At 36.0% G+C, this 8,135-nt stretch overlaps 1 pseudogene; it reads left to right on the top strand.

The window, feature by feature from the left end:
• Nucleotides 1–7,762: 7,762 nt before the first annotated feature.
• On the top strand, nt 7,763–7,888 carry LOC111728325 (annotated as a pseudogene).
• Nucleotides 7,889–8,135: the final 247 nt, after the last annotated feature.

The raw sequence follows: 8,135 nt of genomic DNA, 5'->3' as shown, positions 1-8,135 counted from the left end.
ATATCCAGTAGAATCTCTAGGTTGACCCCCCAAGGGACTGTAAGAAACTGGCCAACACATGGAGGTGGTCAACATAAACAACCAGGCTACTGTACTGACAGGTGCATGCAGTACATGTCTGGACTATGAAAATTAGATTAATTTAACGAGGTGGTCAATGTAGGGAGACAGGTCAACTACAGAGGTTCTACTGTGTATACTGTGTATCCCGTTGGTTTTATTTTATCGAAAAACACTAACTAATAAAAATCATTGTGGGTTCCAAGTGCTATCAAACTGGTATAATAGCAAATACTAATGTAATAGTCATCCCTATCTCTGTGCTAGTTGTCTTTGGAGCATTAAGTTATTTAATTAAATATATATTTTTGGTGGGGGGGGGGAACTCCTTTTTGTAGTGAGAACACTTTTCCCTGCCCAGGATCTTGACAGGAGCTAATGCCTGGCTGGGCCCTGCCAATCTTGGTCTGACTGCATATTCTGAAGCAGCCCTGTGTCACAGCTCCATTCCAACGTAGCCACACCCAGAAGGCAAAGTATTTGTCATGGTCCAAATATTTGTTTCTTCTTATAGTTCACATCTTGAGTTCCTAACTTTCAAGGTGATGGAACCAGAAGTTTGGATAGTTGGGGGAGGTGATTAGGAATAGGATGATGACCTTATAAAGAAAGCCCCAAGAAGCTAGCTTCTTCTAGCATGTGAGGGGAGAACTAACATGTGTGATGAGGAAGGGATTCACCAGATATTTATTCTACATAGACATGAATTGGGCTTCCTAGACTCCAGAATCATAAGAAACGTGTTTGTTTACAAGCTTCCCAGCATATGGTATTTTGTTATAGTAACCAAAACAGACTAAGACATGAAACTATTAGAGACATCTATAGCTCCAAATGTCTGTTAAGGGATGTATAAGAGGATACAAAGTATAATATTAAAAGTATAGTGTCTGTGAAACTATTAGAGACATCTATAGCTCCAACAGTCTGTTAACAGATGTATAAGAGGATACAAAGTATAATATTAAAAGTATAGTGCCTGTGAGGATGGCAGGAAAGTAAAAGTATAAATTTCTGGACTCTATTGAAATAGTTATTAGTGTTATAACCATAAGATACTTTATGCAAACCTCAAGGTAACCACAAAAACAAAGGCCATAATAGCTGCATAAAAGAGGAAGAAACCAAAACACACCAGTATAAAAAATAAATCACAGATAAAATAGCAAGAGTGGAAGAAAAAAGGATAAATGGGAAGAAAAAGAACAAAATGTCAATAAGTCATTATTAATAATTACTTTAAATATACTGAATTAAATTCCCTAGTCAAAAGAAATAGAGAGGTCTAATGGACACAACAAGACCCAGTGGTATGCTGCCTGAGAGCAACTCACTTTAATTTTAAGGATACACATAGGCGGAAAGAAAATGAGATGGAAAAAGACACAAATGGCAACCAAAAGAGAGAACTGTGGTTGTTCTTACTATATACAAAAAAATAGAAGTTCGCACTCTCTCAAAGGAGACAGAACCCCTATATGAGGAGAAAGGGGCTAGTTCTGACCAAGTAAATCAGGCAAAGAAGGAAAAGACATCAAAGTCTAGAAAGAGGGGTCAAAGTATTGCTTTTTGCTGATTACATTTTATACACAGAAAACCCCAGAGATTCCACATAAGAATTCCTGAAATTGATAATTCAGCAAATTCTCAGGGTTCAAAAATCAATGCACACAAATCAGTAACATTCCTATATGCCAATGACAGTCAAACTGAGATGTTGAATCAAATACTCAGTATCATTCACAATAAGCAGGAAAGAAAATAAAATACCTAAAAGTATAATTAACCAAGAAGGTGAAAGAGCTTTACAAAGAGAACACAAGACACTCGGAATGGAAATTGAAGAGGATACAAACAAATGGAAAACATATCATGCTCATAGATTGGTAGATTCAGCATTGTTAAAATGCCCATACTATCCAAAATGACTTATAGATTCAATGGAATCCCTAGAAAAATAGAAATATCATATCTCACCAATCTAGAAAAGGTCATTCTATGCTTTGTTTAGAACCAGAAAAGAGCCAGAATATCCAAGGCAATCTTAAGCAAAAGGAATAAATCTGGAGGCATTATATTACTAGACTATAAGGCTATAGTAACCACAATAGCATGACATAGGCACAAAAAATAGAGATGTAGACCAATGTAACAGAATAGAAAATTCAGATGTGAAACCACCTACATATACCCAACTCATCTTTGACAAAGCAGACAAAAATATACACTGTGTAAAAGAATCCCTATTCATAAATGGTGCTGGGATAATTAAATAGACACATTAGAGGAATCAAACAGGGTGTGTCTCACCACTCACAAAAATTAATTCAAGATGGATAAATGACTTAAATGTAAAATGTGAAACCACTAACATTCTGGAAGAAAATGTTAGAAAAATTCTTCTAGGTTTGTGGCAAAGAATTTATGAAAAAGACCTCAATGGCAATCACAGCAACAACCAAAATAAATGATTAAAAAGCTTCTGCACAGCCAAGAAAAAGAGCAACAGAGAAAACAGCCTAAAGAAAGGGAGAAGATATTCACAAGCTACACACCTAATAAAAAGCTGGTAATCCTAATCTACAAAAAACTCAGGCAAATTAACAAGAAAAAAAAAAACCCTATGACAAAGTGGGCAAAAGATATAAAAAGCAACTTTTCAAAAGTAGATAAGAGAAATGGCTAAAAAACATGAAAATATGCTCAACATCACTAATTATTAGGGACAGACACATTGAAACCACAGTAATATATTACTTTGTCCTGGTTAGAGAACGGCTTAAGAAGTCCAAAAATAATAGAGAGAAAGGAACATTTATATACTCTTGGTGGGACTGCAAATTAGTACTTCCTTTATGGAAAAATATATGGAGATTCCCAAAAGATCTAAAGGTGTGTGCCACACCATTTGAGGGCAAGACACGATTGTAAGAGGGACTTTACCTAACAAATGCAATCAGTGAAATCTGGTTTCTTGTACCCTCAATGAATCCCCAATAATAAATTAAAAAATATATATATATCTAAAAGTGGACCTATCATTTGATCTAGCAATATCATTACTGGGTATTTACTCAAAGGAAAAGCATTTATTTTATCAAAAAGGCACCTTCCCTTGAATGATTATTGCAGCACAATTCACAATTGCAAGCGTGTGGAATCAACCCAAGTGCCCGTCAATTCATGAGTAGATTAACAAAGTGTCGTAGATCTATATCATGACATACTACTCAGTCAGGAAGAATGATGACTTAGTGCCTTTCCATCATTTTGAATGGAATTTGAGACCTTTATCGTAAGGGAAATGTCTAAGGAATGAAACAAACACATATACTCACTACTGAACAGAAGCTAACTGAACAGCTTGCATGTGCATAGAGTGAAGTAAAATTATCGAAATCAAGCAGTGAGGGTGGAGGGAAGAGTTAGGTAGGTTTTCAGCCATTCCTTCCCAATACCTACAATGAACACTTTCTTGGCAATGGGAACATTTATAATCAGGACTCAAGCATAATAAAAGTGATCCATGTAATGAAAAATATGTGCAGTCCTGTATTACTTCAAAATTAAAAAGAAAACTTAACCATTACTTGACTTCAAATTATACTACAAGAGTATAGTAACCAAAACAATATGGTACTAGTATAAAAAGTGCAGACCTCTACCAGTGGAATGGAGTGGAGAACCCAGCAATAAAATCATCTATCTACAACTGATGGTCAACAACAAAGACAACAGCATATACTGGGGAAAAGGAGCTCTACTCAAGAAATGGGAGGTGGGAAAATCGGTTAGCCACATGCAGAAGAATGAAACAGGGCCCACATCACTCACCATATACAAAAGTTAATTCAGGATAGATAGGGCACTTAAGTGTAAGGCCTGAAACCATAAATATTCTACAAAAATATATAGGAAAAACTACCCTAGATATCAGTCTTGGCAAAGAATTTATGACTAAGGCTCCAAAGGCATTTATTTAGAGTTAAATTCATTTGAACAACAACAAAAAAAAAAAAAAGAAAGAAAGAAAGAAAGAAAAGAAAAGAAAAGAAAACTCAAAATTCTGGAAGTCACAGCTGCTTCTAATTTCCTTTCTCTAATATTTCTCTTCCTGTCTCTAATATTCTTACTTTGTTGATCAGACTTCATTTCCCCATTTGTGAACATTCAACGCCCTATGTTGCCTTTGGAGCTAGGGGAACTGTTTATTGAATGAACTTCTCTCCCTGCTTCTCAGGAAGGTATTCTCAAAGACTCCAAGAATTCCTTTGTGAAGATATTTTTCTGGCCTGCACCTTTCTTCAGTCAAATAAGAAACATTGACCCACAAATGTTTTTTTCTCACTTTCTTGTGTGCTGCACTTTTTCCCATTGTTGAACATCAGAAACACAGAAAACAGCTGAAGATTCGCTTATTCTTCCAATATCAATTTGTCTGTCATTTATGTGATTGTTTTTGTCCAAATTTTGTAGATTATAGATTTGTAATTCTTGTTTAAAAATGGTTTACATAAATATTTTTAAATGGTGAGAAATATTTTTCTTTAAAGGCTATAAATAACACATCTCACTGTGCCCTGGTAGCCTATGGTTTCGTTACTTTCTGTTCTTTCCCGTTCTTTTCTCTCACCCGGATATCTCAGACTCTCTTTAGTGATCACTTCAAGTATCAATTATGAAAAGAGACTTTCTATAACTTCCCATCCCATTTAATTTATGTTTTCTTCTTTTCTAATATATTGTAATTTACTTACTTTCCTTTTGTTTCTATTTAGCATTGAAATATCAGAATATTTGTTTAATTCTCTCACTTTTCATGATCCATGTTCCATGAAGGCAGATATTTTGCTTCATTCCCTACTACATATGGTAAAAGCCAGTTCCTAGAACTGTGTCCAGGATAAGCACTCAATAAATACCTGTGGAATAGGTGAATAAGTCATTTAGACAATAATACTTTTCTGTTCTGTGCCACAAGTTCACTTTCACCCTCTCCTGAGTAGCTCAACTACCTTGTGTTGCTCATAAAACTTAACAAAACTTACTAAGACCAATTTGGTTTGTTTGTTTGATTTTTGGTTCTTGTACACTAGCACTGTGTTGATGTGGTGTTAAATCAACTCTGCTGTTTTTAGAGAGTCTTGAAGGCTGCCCCTGACTTCCAGCACCCTGACTGAACTAGCTATACCTTTATCCTTCAGTGGGGCTCTTACTTTGCCTCCATCAATGAAAGTCTCTAATATCTAATCTAGTAATTTGATTTGATTCATCACCCAGATGGGAAATGAAGGATTTGTACACACGTACAATTCCAGACAGACATAGACTCTCTCTGTATCTAAGGAGATAAAAAAAACAAAACTAGTTTTACTTTCATTCAAGAATATGTATTTCTTTTTCCTTCCTCTCTCTCATTCTCCACTCTTTTACAAAAGGTAAAGTCATTTCATGTCTATGCATTTCAGTTATGTGTAAAAAGTCTTCTCAGATGTATTAAAGAAAATCATAAATTATACCTACAGTCTATTTCCTAGAGAACAGACTTTTATCAGTAGAGGCGCAAGGTACTGATCTGTATACCATTTGTTTCTGGCTTTCATAACTACAGCCAACGGATCTGAATTGGGTGTTTGAGGCAGCCATATGCAGGAAGGCAGCCATATGCAGGATGGTCCGAGACTGTTGGGGTGTCTTGGACAAGGAGCATCCTGCCTAATAGTGGCCATATTGAATAATGAATAATGACTCTATACTGATTTTTCCATTTTAAGAAGATTGAAAGTTAATATATTTTTTCCCAAAATAAGGCTGATATAGGGGTAAGGCACATACTGCTTCACTCACAAGAATAGTATTCCTCAGTTTTTTTGTTGTTAGTAAACTTGTAAATTGTAGATATAACTCCACGTGATTTGGATTCAATTGGTCTTGGGTTCTAGGAATCTGCATAGATGGGAAATATCCAAAGAGATAAAGACATAAGAAAAAGACATTTTAGGAAGCACTGCTATGGGACAAATAGTTTACAGTGTGGCCTTGAGCTGAATGTTAGAAATAGGTAACAAGGGATGTAGCAGTGGCAACAAAGTGAGAACCACATCCTATGAGCTGGAACATTAGGAGCAGGGTCACGTAAAGCAGGAGAAGGAATCAGAATGAGGATAAGAACAAGGACATAGTGTGTTAGTCATCCCAGTGATGTGATCAGGAATGACTTCTTCACCTGCTAGACAAGGTTCATTGTAACATGAACACATGCCACCATCAGATCCCTTGTATAGAATGCTGAGAAGATCCAGTTGAAGAATATTAGAAAAGTGTATGTGAGATACCAGTGATTATCAGCCAACTCTTATTTCTAAAGAGTAAACATAAATTGTGCTTCTAGAGCAGCCTTTCTCAACCTGTGGGTTGCAACCCCGTTGAGGATCGAATGACCCTTTCATAGGGGTCACCGAAATACATCCTACATATCAGATATTTACATTACAATTCACAACAGTAGCAAAATTACAGTTATGAAGTAACAATGAAAATAATGTTATGGTAGGGGGTCACCACACCATGAGGAACTGTATTAAGGGGTCACAACATTAGAAAGGTTGAGAACCACTGTTCTAAGAGTTATAGACTTTATGTCTTGTATACACAAATTACAAACAATATCAAGAATATAAAGTTAAGAAATTTTAACTTTGGGCCAAAACCAAGTATAGGAGAAATAAAAAGGTTTTATTTGCTGTTACTAAAACTATCCAAGAACAGAATGAAATAAAATGCTACTCATGGACACAGCAAAATCTTACACCACTCTGACGGATGAATTTGGCATCATAGTGTGGCCTCTAGCCACAAAAACTCTGGAAGATTTTTTAATTGAAGTCCAATCAGCAAGATTCATTTTGGTTGTAGTCAATCTAAGTTGAAACATACGATAATCCTTTTATTTTGTCTGCATTCTTGGTTGTGTGAGGTCAGGTAATTACATTTGCAAATGCATTCTAGAAATAATGCTACAACTTCATTGCTCGATACCAATACAGTCACCTTATTCAGCAATGAAGTATGTGTCACTTTTTCTTGGGTGAATTTGTGAACTTAATTGTCAGACCTTATATGATGACATCTCTAATGGACATTCCAAGGAGAGTTCCAAAATTGCTTTGAAGGGTAGACTAGGTCCTGGCATGAGTGCATAGCTTTCAAATGGGGAGTACCCCAAAGCTGATCATATGATATTCAGCAATGTGGAATGTAGCACTTTTTCTTGAGTGAATTCATAAACTTAATTGTTGTCTTCATGTGCTAGAGAGGAGACCGGATCTTAACATACAATGATCTATGCATTTGTTCAAACTAAAATTTTAGACATACATTTTTTTTTTTTTTTTGAGACAGGAGACTCAAGCTGTCTCCCTGGGTAGAGTGCTGTAGCATCACAGCTCACAGCAACCTCCAACTCCTGGGCTCAAGTGAGTCTCCTGCCTCATCCTCCCAAGTAGCTGGGACCACAGGCGTCCGCCACAATGCCCAGCTATATTTTTTGGTTGCAGCCATCATTGTTGTTTGGCAGGCCCAGACTGGATTCAAACCCACCACCTTGGGTATACGTGGCTGGAGCCTTAGCTACTTGAACCACAGGCACCGAGCCTAGACATACAATTTTTCATTATGATTTCAGTTGTATTTGATCCTCGTAAGCTTTGTGCAGTGGTAGTATTGTAGCCAATAAGGTTTATCTGAGGCGCCATTATTGCTAATTGATCCTCATATATTAAAAATCTACTTACCATACTATTATAATATTTTAATGCTATAGCAGTAAGAGATGATTTACTTCCCCAATGAAGCTCTACTTCACAACTCAAATAATTTCAAGGACTGACTTGTATTATTGTCTCATGTGGCTGGAATAAAAATGTTGTAAATGCTTGAAAAAAATAAAAATTATGCTAAAGTAATGGCAGGCATTAGTTTAAAAAGGAATTATATAATCTTCCAAAAAATAAAAATGCTCCAAACTAGAGAAAAGAGTCTGTTATGTCAAATTTGATATCCATGGAAAGTTTGTG

Source organism: Otolemur garnettii, unplaced genomic scaffold (assembly GCF_000181295.1).
Source record: "Otolemur garnettii isolate 467f Iridium unplaced genomic scaffold, OtoGar3 scaffold00150, whole genome shotgun sequence".
NCBI lineage: Eukaryota > Metazoa > Chordata > Mammalia > Primates > Galagidae > Otolemur > Otolemur garnettii.
The sequence above is the reverse complement of the archived record's forward strand: the minus strand, read 5'-3'. Positions and strand labels throughout refer to the sequence as shown.